Source organism: Microtus pennsylvanicus, chromosome 7 (genome assembly GCF_037038515.1).
Source record: "Microtus pennsylvanicus isolate mMicPen1 chromosome 7, mMicPen1.hap1, whole genome shotgun sequence".
Lineage (NCBI taxonomy): Eukaryota > Metazoa > Chordata > Mammalia > Rodentia > Cricetidae > Microtus > Microtus pennsylvanicus.
Window position 1 is genome coordinate 121,250,368 of NC_134585.1, and position 12,812 is coordinate 121,263,179.

Consider the following 12,812-nt stretch of genomic DNA (forward strand, 5'->3'; position numbering starts at 1 on the left):
CTCCAAAGAAACCCTGTTGGGATGTGCTGGGGGTTTAGCTAAACTAAATCCCAGTTTCCAAATCAATGGACAAAAACCAAACCAGTACAGCAACAGAGGAGAGCTTGCATAGAGTCCATCAGAGTTCATCATGGTTCCTCCCCCACCCTGCCATTCTGTAGCACCAAAATTAAACCTAGAGATAGATATTGGGGTTCAAATCAACAACCAGAAAAGCAAAGCAGCCAAGCCACTAGAGACGTCTTTCCTGTCTTAAGGCTGGGTGACTTAGAAGAAGCAGATTATTAAGCCTCTCTCATCCCTTTTCATATTACCTCTCGTGCTGGGATTTCCTAGGCTAGGATGGAAGGTGTGAACCACCACCACCTGGACTTGTTACTGCACTGATCTTGTTTAGATTAAGGTGCCTTTAAACCCACAGAGATCCATGTTACTCTGTCTAACAAATCCTGGGATTAAAGGTGTGTGTCACCATTGTCTGATCTCCAGTGGCTTTAGCTTTACTTCTGGTCTTCAGGCAAGATTTATTTATCAAAATACAAATAATACACCACTACAATATTCAAGGCATTAATAAATGTACCAAAGCACTACTAAACCGTGATGTCTTTCCCCAGGGTTGCTGTAATTGCTCCATGTACCCCATAGTCTACCCAGGAGCCATCGGTATCAACACTGACCACTGCTTCTGGGATACGCATTGAGGGTACCGGTGACAGGTTCCTGGGATTGCTTCAGACGTTTGAGAGGGGGCTCCAGTAGATTGCATTGAGCAGAAGTCAGGGAGCTGTATGCTTCAGCCACCAAGTGGGGGCATGAATCCACCATTAACTTCCAGCTTGCGGTCTCAGAGACCTCGGAAGCATGAGCTGTAATAAAATTCAGCACCTGTGTTTTCAGCTGCCCTGTGCTGTGCAGATCAGCCAGGAAGAGAGTGTGGGCAGCATTCTCCACAGAGAGGTCCCTGCAGAGGGCCCTCTCGCACATGACCTTCAAACGCTCCAGGCAATACTTATCAGCAGCTGCCAGCACAGCATCTGCCATGCCGTGGAGGACTGGTTCCTTCCCGGTGTAAATGAAGTCCATCATTGCCTTGAAGACTTCTGGTTTTAGGTCATGAATCTCAATGCGATTCGTTCTGCTCTCCAACATGTCATGTTCAAACATGGCTCTGAAAACTGGAGAGCGAGCAGCTAAGATGGCCTTGTGAGCCCGGAATTTCTGGCCAGCTACCACCACGCAGCAGTCCGTGAAGCTCGAATTCTTCCACAGCTCTCCTAGATCATCTCCTAATATGCATCTGGGAATCTGGATTTTCGGCTCCGTGCTGTCTTCAATGATATACATTTTTAGCTTCAGTTTCTCCTCTGTTCTCTCTTCTATGAGCCCGGAAACTCGAGTCTCTGAAATTATACAGATTTCAATTCTACTTTCAGTGTGGGTAGACTAGGCTACACGGGACTGTTGTATCACTTCATTTTTTTTTCTAGATTGAATCTTAGGTCAGTGGATTTCTAAGTTTGAGAATCCTACACAACTTTTGATAATTTACAACATTTTATATACTCATCCAAAATTTTGCACAGTGGTTCTCTAGTGTAACAGAACATACCCAAAGACTCGCTCTGTCTGAACAAAGAGATTCATTAGAATGCCTTAGGGCTGCAGTCCTGCTAATCCCACAAAGGCTACCTGTGAAGGGAGAGTCCAAGTATCCAGTACTTACTCAGTCCAGGAGGTTAGACGTGCCAACTGGTCTTCAATCTGTGCTGGAATTGGGATGAAGAATTCTCTAATGCCAGTGAGGGAATGGTTTTGCTGCACTGGAGCACAAGCAGGCAATGAGCAACAGCTTCCTCCATCTTCTCTTATAGGGTCCTAGGAGACAGAAGGCGTGGCCCAGCCAGAGGTGTGTCCTCCAGAATCTTGATATGAATTAAAGGTGTGTCCTTCAGGTCTTGAGAGAAATGTTTATGTTTTTCTGCCTCCAAAGTGTGTCTGTGTAGTGCTGTACCTACTTTAACTTAAGCAAAAACATTTCTCACAGTCGTGCCCTCTGTTTAAGATTATAGTTAATTCCAGGTATAGTCAGGTTCTTTACTTAGAGTTGTGAAATGTGTTTTCATTCCTGGTGCATCTACATTTTTTGTCATCTGCCTGGAGAAGGCTGTTGCAGTCTCCCATCATCTTTAATCTTTGGACAATGTGTCGCCAAGATACCCTACAGGATTTCCTACCCAACAACCATAAGCTTTCTTGCCTTTATAGTAGAGACTCAATCCAAATTTCTGATGGTGATCTTGCTCCATCAGCCCTCCTAACACTGTTATGTCCTTCTCAGCCTGTTGTACTGAGGACATCAGAAGCTCAAAATGGCTTCGGAGAGGTCTGAGCTTCCATTCAGTGGAATATTTGTTGTGCTCCAGACAGAGGCAAGGCCCCCACACCAACATTCACCCTGGAACCAAAACTTCCAGACCAGAAGGACCTAAGGTCATGGGAATGGGAAGCAAAGTTTTTCCCCAGGAGTCGCTAGGGGACGTAGTGAGAGGAGCTATTCCCTTTTCTACCTCTTAATGCCTGGACCAATGGACATGGGCTCAGAGGAAAGCTGCCTCCTGCCGAATCCTGACCCAGCACTAGAGGCTGATGGTACTTCTTTAATCTTTCCTTGTGTCTTTAAATGTCCAGTCCATCTTTCTGTCCAGAGAGCTGCTTTGGGAAGTTGGTGAACACGGGAATATCAACTGAACATATCAAAATGAGATACAATAAGCATAGGCAGAAACTCTCGAATCAAGACTGGGGGAGTCGACCAGAAGAAAGAAAAGGTTCCCAAGATCAGACAAACAGGTCAGAGACTCCCCACAGTCCCACTCTTTAGGAGGCCCACAAAAACCCCCGAACTAAACAACCACAGTGTGCATACAGAGGACATAGTGCTGACCCATGCATCTGTGTGATTGCCTCTTCAGTCCCTGTGAACCCTTATGATCCCCATCTGATTCTGTGAAACCTTTACTGCCATCAGCTGCTGGAGAAAGGCTAACCGATGACAGCTGGGCTAGGTACCATTCTCGGAGTACAGCAATTTCTTAGGTATCGTTTATTAACATTTGTGTGTGTGACTGTGAGGTCCCTGCACAAACTTCCGTAGCTGAGCAGGACTGTGCTTCTTCTAACAGAAACACCACTGGAATCCACAAAGTGATTCTACAATTTTTATTCCTTTTCTATTGTATTGTATTGGGGTAAAATTTTGTCTACGTAACTGAACAAGGGTCCTCTGCAAGAGGAACAATTGCTTTTGCCCACTGAGTCACCTCTCCAGTCCCCACAAACTGAGTTTGGAGGGAAAATGTCCTCATTCTCTTCCCCTTCTCTCATAAGAAAACATTCACGTTTGTTTTCTTCTTTGCTCTCAGCTCTTGATCATATGTTCTGCACAGTTCTATCCACACAGGTGTCTCCAAAAAAACCCTGTTGGGATGTGCTGGGGGTTTAGCTAAACTGAATCCCAGTTTCAAAATCAATGGACAAAAACCAAACTAGTACAGCAACAGAGGAGAGCTTGCATAGAGTCCATCAGAGTTCATCATGGTTCCTGCCCTACCCTGCCATTCTGTAGCAGCAAAAATAAAAACCTAGAGATAGATATTGGGGTTCAAATCAACAACCAGAAAAGCAAAGCAGCCAAGCCACTAGAGATGTCTTTCCTGTATTAAGGCTGGGTGACTGTAGAAGAAGCAGATTATTAAGCCTCTTTTAGTTAACTCCAGGTGTATTCAAGTCAGGAAGCGAGAACAACAACTCAAGAGAATTTGCTTCCTGAGGTCAATCTTCCATATATAAGGGAATGGTGTCCATTCCTACACAGCTGGTATTACTCTTCTCATGTTGTTATAAGAATTCCTCTTATTCTTCTTCGTCTTTTCCCCGGTTCCCTGGGACCATCCAGCTCTGCCCTTTTTGGCTCTGGTATGGTTGCTGGGGGCAAAGGGTGGAGGGAGTTCCTTTGTTTTGGTAGCTTGCCTGCAGTAAGATAGGCCTTTTCTCAGTGAGGTTCCTGGCAAACGGGGAATCTGGTCCTTGTTCAGAAGACCCATCTGTGTGGTAGTGTGTTCTTGACCTGCATCAGGAGTACAAAAACGGAACAGGGACATTCCTTGACCCCCTTGGATAACTGATCATTCTGCAGGGGCTGTTCCCCTCTGCTGGGGCTGCTTCTCTCTGCTAGGACCTCTCTTTCCCTAGCCCATCCCAGCTTGCACACAGGACCTCCTCCCTTCTTTCTCCCTTCTGCGGGACCACTGGATCAGCCAGCTCAGCCTGTTTGGGTGCTGGGACAGGTGCTGGGGGCAAAGGGCGTAGAGAGTTCCTTCGTTTTGGTAGCCTGCCTTCAGAAAGGTAGGCCTTTTGTCAGCAAGGTCCCTGGCCAGCAAGGGAACCTGATCCTGTTTCAGAAGACCCATTGGATAGCATTTGTAGGAGGAGATGAGCAGGCGCCAAGGCAAGAATTCCTCCATCAATCTGAAAAACAACGTGAAAACACCAGAACTCAATGATCTTACAGCAGAAGGACTTAAACACCCTAAACCAGAAGAAGTGGAACAAATTGACTTCATGAGCAATAGAGTCCCTTAAACAGCATGTAAAAAAATGCCCTTATAGAAATGGATGAGAAGTATAACAAAAAGTTTGAAGAAATGAGTAAATACGTAAATGATGTCCTGGAAAACCAAGAAAAAATGATCAGACAGGTAATGGAAACAGTTCAAGAATTGAACACACACCGAGGTCTGGCTGGGTATGGAAAATATAGGACAATGAGCAGAGACTACAGAAACAAGGATAACAAAAAGAATACAAGAGATAGAAGAATCTCAGATTCTGAAGACACCATGGAGAAAATAAACGCACTGATCAAAGAAAACAGCAAATCCAACAAATTCTCATCACAAAATATTCAGGAAATATGGGACACAATAAAAAGACCAAACCTAAGAATAATAGGGATAGAAGAAGGAGAAGAGTCACAGCTCAAAGGCCCAGAAAATATTTTTAACAAAATTATGGAAGAAAACTTTCCCAACATAAAGAAAGATACTCCTATGAATATTCAAGAAGCATACAGAGCACCAAATTTACTGGATCAAAAAAAATCCCCTCGCCATATAATAATCAAAACACAAACATACAGATTAAAGAAAGAATACTAAGAGCTGCAAAGGAAAAAGGCCAAGTAACTTATAAAGGTAAACCTATCAGACTTACATCAGACTTTCTATGGAAACCATGAAAGACAGAAGGTCCTGGATAGAGGTACTGCAGAAACTAAGAGACCATAGATGCAAGCCCAGACTACTATACCCAGCCAAGCTATCAATGGAGAAACCAAAGTATTCCAGGATAAGAACAAATTTAAACAGTACGTAGCCACAAATCGAGCCTTACAGAAAGTAATAGAAGGAAAATCACAACACAAGGAATCCAACATTTCCAACACTGCCGACAATAACTCAGACATCTAGCAACCCTTCACCAGCACAACTCAAAGAAGGGAAACACACAAACTTGACTACCAAAAACGTGACCAGAGTTAACAACCACTGGTCATTAATATCACTTAATGTCAATGGACTCAACTCACCTATAAAAAGGCACAGGCTAAGAGATTGGATATGAAAACAGGATCCAACATTCTGCTGTTTACAAGAAACACACCTCAACCAAAAAGACAGACACCTACTCAGAGTAAAGGGCTGGGAAAAGACTTATCAAGCAAATGGTGTGGCCATACTAATTTCTAACAAAGTTGACTTCAAACTTAAATCAATCAGGAGAGGGACATTTTATACTCATAACAGGAACAATTCATCAGGATGAAGTCTCAATCCTGAATATCTATGTCCCTAATATAAAAGCACCCACTTACGTAAAAGAAACATTACTAAAATTCAAGGCAGTCATCAAACCGCACATACTAAGAGTAGGAGACTTCAACACACTTCTCTCATCAATGGATAGGTCAATCACACAGAAACCTAACGGTGAAATAAGAGAATTAATGGAGGTAATGAATCAAATGGACTTAACAGACATCTATAAAACATTCCACCCAAATAGGAAAGAATATACCTTCTTTTCTGCAGCTCATTGAACCTTCTTGAAAATTGACCACATACTCAATAACAAAGCAAACTTCCACAGTTACAAAATAATATTAGTAACCACTTGTGGCTTATCAGACCACCATGGATTAAAGTTGGAATTCAACAACAATGCTACCCCCAGAAAGTCTACAAACTCATGGAAACCGAACAATCAACTACTGAACCACACCTGGGTCAAGGAAGAAATAAAGAAAGAAACTAAAGTCTTCCTTGAATTCAATGAAAATAAAGAAACAACATACTCAAACTTATGGGACACAATGAAAGCAGTCCTAAGAGGAAAGTTCATAGCACTAAGTGCCCACTTAAAGAAAACAGAGAAAGCACACATTGGAGACTTAACAGCCCACCTGAAAGCTCTAAAAAAAAAAGAAGCAGACTCACCTAGGAGGAGTAGAAGACTGGAAATAATCAAACTGAGGGCTGAAATCAACAAAATAGAAACACAGAAAACAATCCAAAGAATCAATGAAACAAAAAGCTGGTTCCTGGAGAAAATCAAGAAGATTGATAAACCCCTATCCAAACTAATCAAATGACAGAGAGAGAATATGCAAATTAATAAGATCAGAAATGAAAAGGGGGTCATAACCACAGACACAGAGGAAATTCAGAGAATCATTAGATCTTATTACAAAAACCTGTATGCCACAAAATTGAAAAATGTAAAAGAAATGGACACTTTTTAGATAAATACCATATACCAAAGTTAAACCAGGACCAGGTGAACAATCTAAATAGACCTGTTAGTCGCGAAGAATTAGAAGCTATTATCAAAAACATCCCTACCGAAAAAAGGCCAGGACCAGATGGTTTCAATGCCGATTTCTACCAGAACTTCCAAGAAGACCTAATACCTATACTCCTTAATGTTTTTCATAATATAGAAACAGAAGAATCATTGTCAAATTCCTTTTTTGAAGATACAGTTACTCTGATACAAAAACCACACAAAGACTCAACCAAGAAGGAGAATTGCAGACCAATCTCACTCATGAACATCGACGCAAAAATCCTCAACAAAATATTGGCAAACCGAATCCAAGAACACATTAGAAAAATTATCCATTATGATCAAGTAGGCTTCATCCCAGAGATGCAGGGCTGGTCCAACATATAAAAATCTATCAATGTAATCCATCATATAAATAAACTGAAAGAAAAAACCATATGATCATTTCATTAGAGGCTGAAAAGCATTTGACAAAATTCAACACCCCTTTATGATAAAAGTCTTGGAGAGATAAGGGATACAAGGGTCATACCTAAATATAATAAAAGCTATTTACAGCAAGCCGACAGCTAACATCAAATTAAATGGAGAGAAACTCAAAGCCACTAAAATCAGGAACATGACAAGGCTGTCCACTCTCTCCATACCTCTACAATATAGTGCTTGAAGTTTTAGCAATAGCAATAAGACAGCATAAGGGGATCAAGAGGATTCGAACTGGAAAGGAAGAAGTTAAACTTTCGTTATTTGCAGATGATATGATAGTATACATAAGCTACCCCAAAAACTCCACCAAAGAACTCCTACAGCTGATAAACACCTTTAGTAATGTGGCAGGATACAAGATCAACTCCAAAAATTCAGTCGCCCTCCTATACACAAAGGATATGGAAGCAGAGAGGGAAATCAGAGAAGCATCACATTTCACGATAGCCACAAACAGCATAAAGTATCTTGGGTTAACTCTAACCAAGGAAGTGAAACATCTATTTGACAAGAACTTTAAGGCATTGAAGAAAGAAATTGAAGAGGATACCAGAAAATGGAAGGATCTCCCTTGCTCTTAAATTGGGAGGATCAACATAGTAAAAATGGCAATTCTACCAAAGGCAATTTATAGATTCAATGCAATCCCCATCAAGGTCCCATCAAAATTCTTCACATATCTTGAGAGGACAATAGTCAACATTATATGGAAAAACAAAAAACCCAGGATAGCCAAAACAATCTTATACAATAAAGGAATTTCTGGAGGCATTACCATCCCTGACTTCAAACTCTATTACAGAGCTACTGTAATGAAAACAGCATGGTATTAGCATAAAAACAGAGAAGTCAACCAATGGAATCATATAGAAGACCAAATTTTAACCCACAGACCTATGAACACCTCATTTTCTATAAAAGAGCTAAAAGTATTCAATGGAAGAAAGAAAGCATCTTCAACAAATGGTGCTGGCACAACTGGATGTCAACCTGTAGAAGAATGAAAATAGACCCATATCTATCACCATGCACAAAACTCAAGTCCAAATGGATCAAAGACCTCAATATCAATCTGAACACACTGAACGTGATAGAAGAGAAAGTGGGAAGTACCCTACAACATATGGGCACAGGAGATCACTTCCTATGTATAACCCCAGCAGCACAGACATTAAGAGCAACATTGAATAAATGGGACCTCCTGAAACTGAGAAGCTTCTGTAAAGCAAAGGACACTGTCACTAAGGCAAAAAGGCACCTAATGACTGGGAGAAGATCTTCACCAACCCTGCAACAGACAAAGGTCTGATCTCCAAAATATATAAAGAACTCAAGAAAATAGATTTTAAAATGCTAATTAACCCAATTAAAAAATGGGGCACTGAACTGAACAGAGAATTCTCAGCAGAGGAAGTTCAAATGGCCAAAAGACACTTAAGGTCATTCTCAACCTCCTTAGTGATCAGGGAAATGCAAATCAAGACAACTTTAAGATTACACCTGTCAGAATGGCTAAAATCAAAAACACCAATGATAGCCTTTGCTGGAGAGGTTGTGGAGAAAGGGTTACCCTCATCCATTGCTGGTGGGAATGCAAACTTGTGTAACCACTTTGGAAAGTAGTGTGGCAGTTTCTCAGGAAATTCGGAATCAACCTACCCCTGGACCCAGCAATACCACTCTTGGGAATATACCCAAGCAAGAGAGGCCTTATCATACAACCAAAGTATATGCTCTACTATGTTCATAGCAGCATTGTTTGAAATAGCCAGAACCTGGAAACAACCTAGATGTCCTTCAATGGAAGAATGGATGAAGAAAGTGTGGAATATATACACATTAGAGTACTACTCAACAGTAAAAAACAATGACATCTTGAATTTTGCATGCAAATGGATGGAAATAGAAAACACTATCCTGAGTGAGGTATCCCAGACCCAAAAAGATGAACATGGGATGTACTCACTCATAATTGGTTTCTAGCCATAAATAAAGGTCACGGAGTCTATAATTTGTGATCCTAAAGAAGCTAAATAAGAAGGTGAACCCAAAGAAAAACATATATTTATCCTCCTGTATATGGGAAGTACACAAGATTGCTGGGCAAAAAATTGGGATCTTGGGGGTGGGGTGGGATGGGAGTAAGGGGCTATGGGGAGAGAAATGTGAGAAGGGGAGGATGGGGGGAACTTGGGGAAATGGGATTGTCGGGATAAAGGAAGGGTGGATATGGGAGCAGGGAAGCATATATCTTAATTAAGGGAGCCATCTTAGGGTTGGCAAGAGACTTGATCCTAGAGGGGCTCCCAGGTGCCCAGGGCAATGTTCCCAGTTAGTTTCTTGGGCAGCTGAGGATAGGGAACCTGAAATGATCCTATCCTATAGCCACTCTGATGAATATCTTGCATATCACCATAGAACCTTCATCTGGCGATGGATGGAGATAGAGACAGAGACCCACATTGGAGCACTGGACTGAGTTCCCAAGGTCCAAATGAGGAGCAGAAGGAGGGAGAACATGAGCAAGGAAGTCAGGACCGCGAGTGGTACGCCTACCCACTGAGACGGTGGGGCTGATCTAATGGAAGCTCACCAAGGCCAGATGGACTGGGACTGATGGAGCATGTCATCAAACCGGACTCTCTGAACGTGGCGTACAATGAGGGCTGCTGAGAAGCCAAGGACAATGGCATGGGGTTTTGATCCTACGTAATATGCTGGCTTTGTGGGAGCCTAGCCAGTTTGGATGCTCACCTTCCTAGATCTGGATGGAGGGGGGAGGACCTTGGACTTTCCACAGGGCAGGGAACCCTGACTGCTCTTCGGACTGGAGATGGAGAAGGAGATGAGTGGGGGAAGGGGGAGAATGTTGGGAGGAGGGGGAGGAGAAGAGTGGGAGGAGGTGGAAAAGGGTGGGAGGAGGGGGAGGGAAATGGGAGCTGAGAGGAGGTGGACGTTTTTTTTTTTTCATTAAAAAATAAATAAATAAAAGAGTATAGCTAAAAAAACAGAAAAAAAACAAATGAAAGAAACAATATGAAACAGCAGGAGAATTGATGAAGGCCTCGCATTCTTAGGCTGAAATTCATTTTTCACAAATTTCAACAATTATCATTACTTTATTTACTGTTTTTGATGTTGTTGGTAGTGTTTGAGGTAATGGCTATGCAAAATATGATGGACATGGATAAGGTGTTCTTAGTGGAGTAATGGTAGAGAGGGTGGCAATGATAGCGGAGGTAGGCAGTGCTAGCTGGTGTCATGGCTTGTAGGGATTGTGATGATTCTGGTACTGGTATTGATGATGGGAATGTTGCAGATGGAAGTGGGGATGCAAGGGAGTGCAGTGGAAATGATGTGGATCAGCAGCTTCTAAACCTATCACTCACTTAGCATTATTGAGGTGCCTCAGATTGCACCAACAAAATGGAATGCATTAGTTTATTTATGAAAAAATGCAAGACTTTTACATACCTAAGAGTTTCCACAAGTAACATTAACAAGACAATGTTCCGCATCACTATCCATTAGAGAACTTGAACCCAAACTTACACCAGAAGACCATTTTTTATGTAATAATGAAGACAATCAAAATAATAGTAACAAGTTCTGACACTGGAATGGAGGAAACAAAGCACAAACTATCAGATTGTGAGGGAGTAGATTAACCCCTCTAAAGATCCAAATAAATGATGCTAAAGTGTAAGTATCATATAATTCTGCAGCATCACTTGGGTTCAAATTAAAAGAAGTCAAATAGAGTATACAAAAGAGATGCTTGTATATCCATCTATATTTCACAACTACACCTAATAATGCAAAATAAATAATTTGTCTTGTAGCTCACCAGTGAATGAATGGGATAAGAAATTGTCTGTAATGTAATAATAATCAGTCTTAAAAAACAATTATATCATATTCTCTTCATTCAAATAAATCATATCATATATTAAAAAATAAATATGAATCCCAGAGAACCTAGACAACAATGAGGACCCTAAGAGAGACATACATGGATCTAATCTACATGGGAAGTAGAAAAAGACAAAATCTCCTGAGTAAACTGGGAGCATGGGGACCATGAGAGAGAATTGAAGGGAGGGGAGAGGAAAAGAGAGGAGCAGAGAAAAATGCATAGCTCAATAAAATCAGTAAAAAAGAAAGAAAAATAAATATGCCCATAATACACCATCGGCATATGTGTTTCAAGTGTTGAAGTAGAAAAACATGACAATGACAGTGGATGTAGATGTGTAACTATTATATCAAAGAAAGGGGACAAGTGAGGTAAAAATACACAGAGGTGTAAGGAGAAAATTTGTTCTAAGTAGCACATGCATATCTGAATATCATATAATCTTCTTAAGACACCATTTGCTAAAAAAGAGGTTCTAGTTATAAGGAATGAAATAATGTATCTCTCCAGCAAACAAACACAAAGTAGTCTTTGTTATGACCCAAAATTCAGTAAAAATCTGATTACAGAAGAATAACCTGGGTTAATTAGAGTTTTAATGTCTAGTTTCTTGAGTTCTTTATATATTTTGGAGATCAGACCTTTGTCTGATGCAGGGTTGGTGAAGATCATCTACCATTCACTAGGTTGCCTTTTTGTCTTAATGACAATGTCCTTTGCATTATAGACGCTTCTCAGTTTCAGGAGGTCCCATTTATTCACTGTTGCTCTAATTAACCAAATTTAAAAATGGGGTACTGAACTGAACAGAGAATTCTCAACAGAAGAAGTTCAAATGGCCAAAAGACACTTAAGGTCATGCTCAACCTCCTTAGCAATCAGGGAAATGCAAATCAAAACAACTTTAAGATACCATCTTACACCTGACAGGCTTGCTAAAATCAAAAACACCAATGATAGCCTATGCTGGAGAGGATGTGGAGTAAGGGGAACACTCATCCATTGTTGGTGGGAATGCAAACTTGTGCAACCACTTTGAAAATCAGTGTAGCGGTTTCTCAGGAAACTGAGAGTCAGCCTACCTCAGGATCCCGTAATTCCACTCTTGGGAATATACCCAAGAGATGCCCAATCATACTACAAAAGCATTTGTTCAACTATGTTCATAGCAGCACTATTTGTAATAGCCAGAACCTGGAAACAACCTAGGTGCCCCTCAGTAGAAGAATGGATAAAGAAGGTGTGGCACATGTACACATTAGAGTTCTACTCAGTAGTAAAAAACAATGACATCTTGAATTTTGCATGCAAATGGATGGAAATAGAAAACACTACCCCGAGTAAGATAACCCAGACCCAAAAAGAGGAATATGGTATGTATTCACTCATAAGTGGATTCTAGCCATAAACAAAGGACATTGAGCCTATATAGTTCATGATCCTAGAGAACTTAAATAAGAAGGTGGACCCAAAGAAAAACATATATTTATCCTCCTTGACATTG

General features: G+C 41.1%; 1 pseudogene; it reads right to left on the reverse strand.

Annotated features, from left to right (window-relative positions):
• Positions 1 to 669: 669 nt before the first annotated feature.
• LOC142854098 (speckle-type POZ protein pseudogene) lies at positions 670 to 1,347 on the reverse strand (annotated as a pseudogene).
• Between the last annotated feature and the right edge of the window lie 11,465 nt (positions 1,348 to 12,812).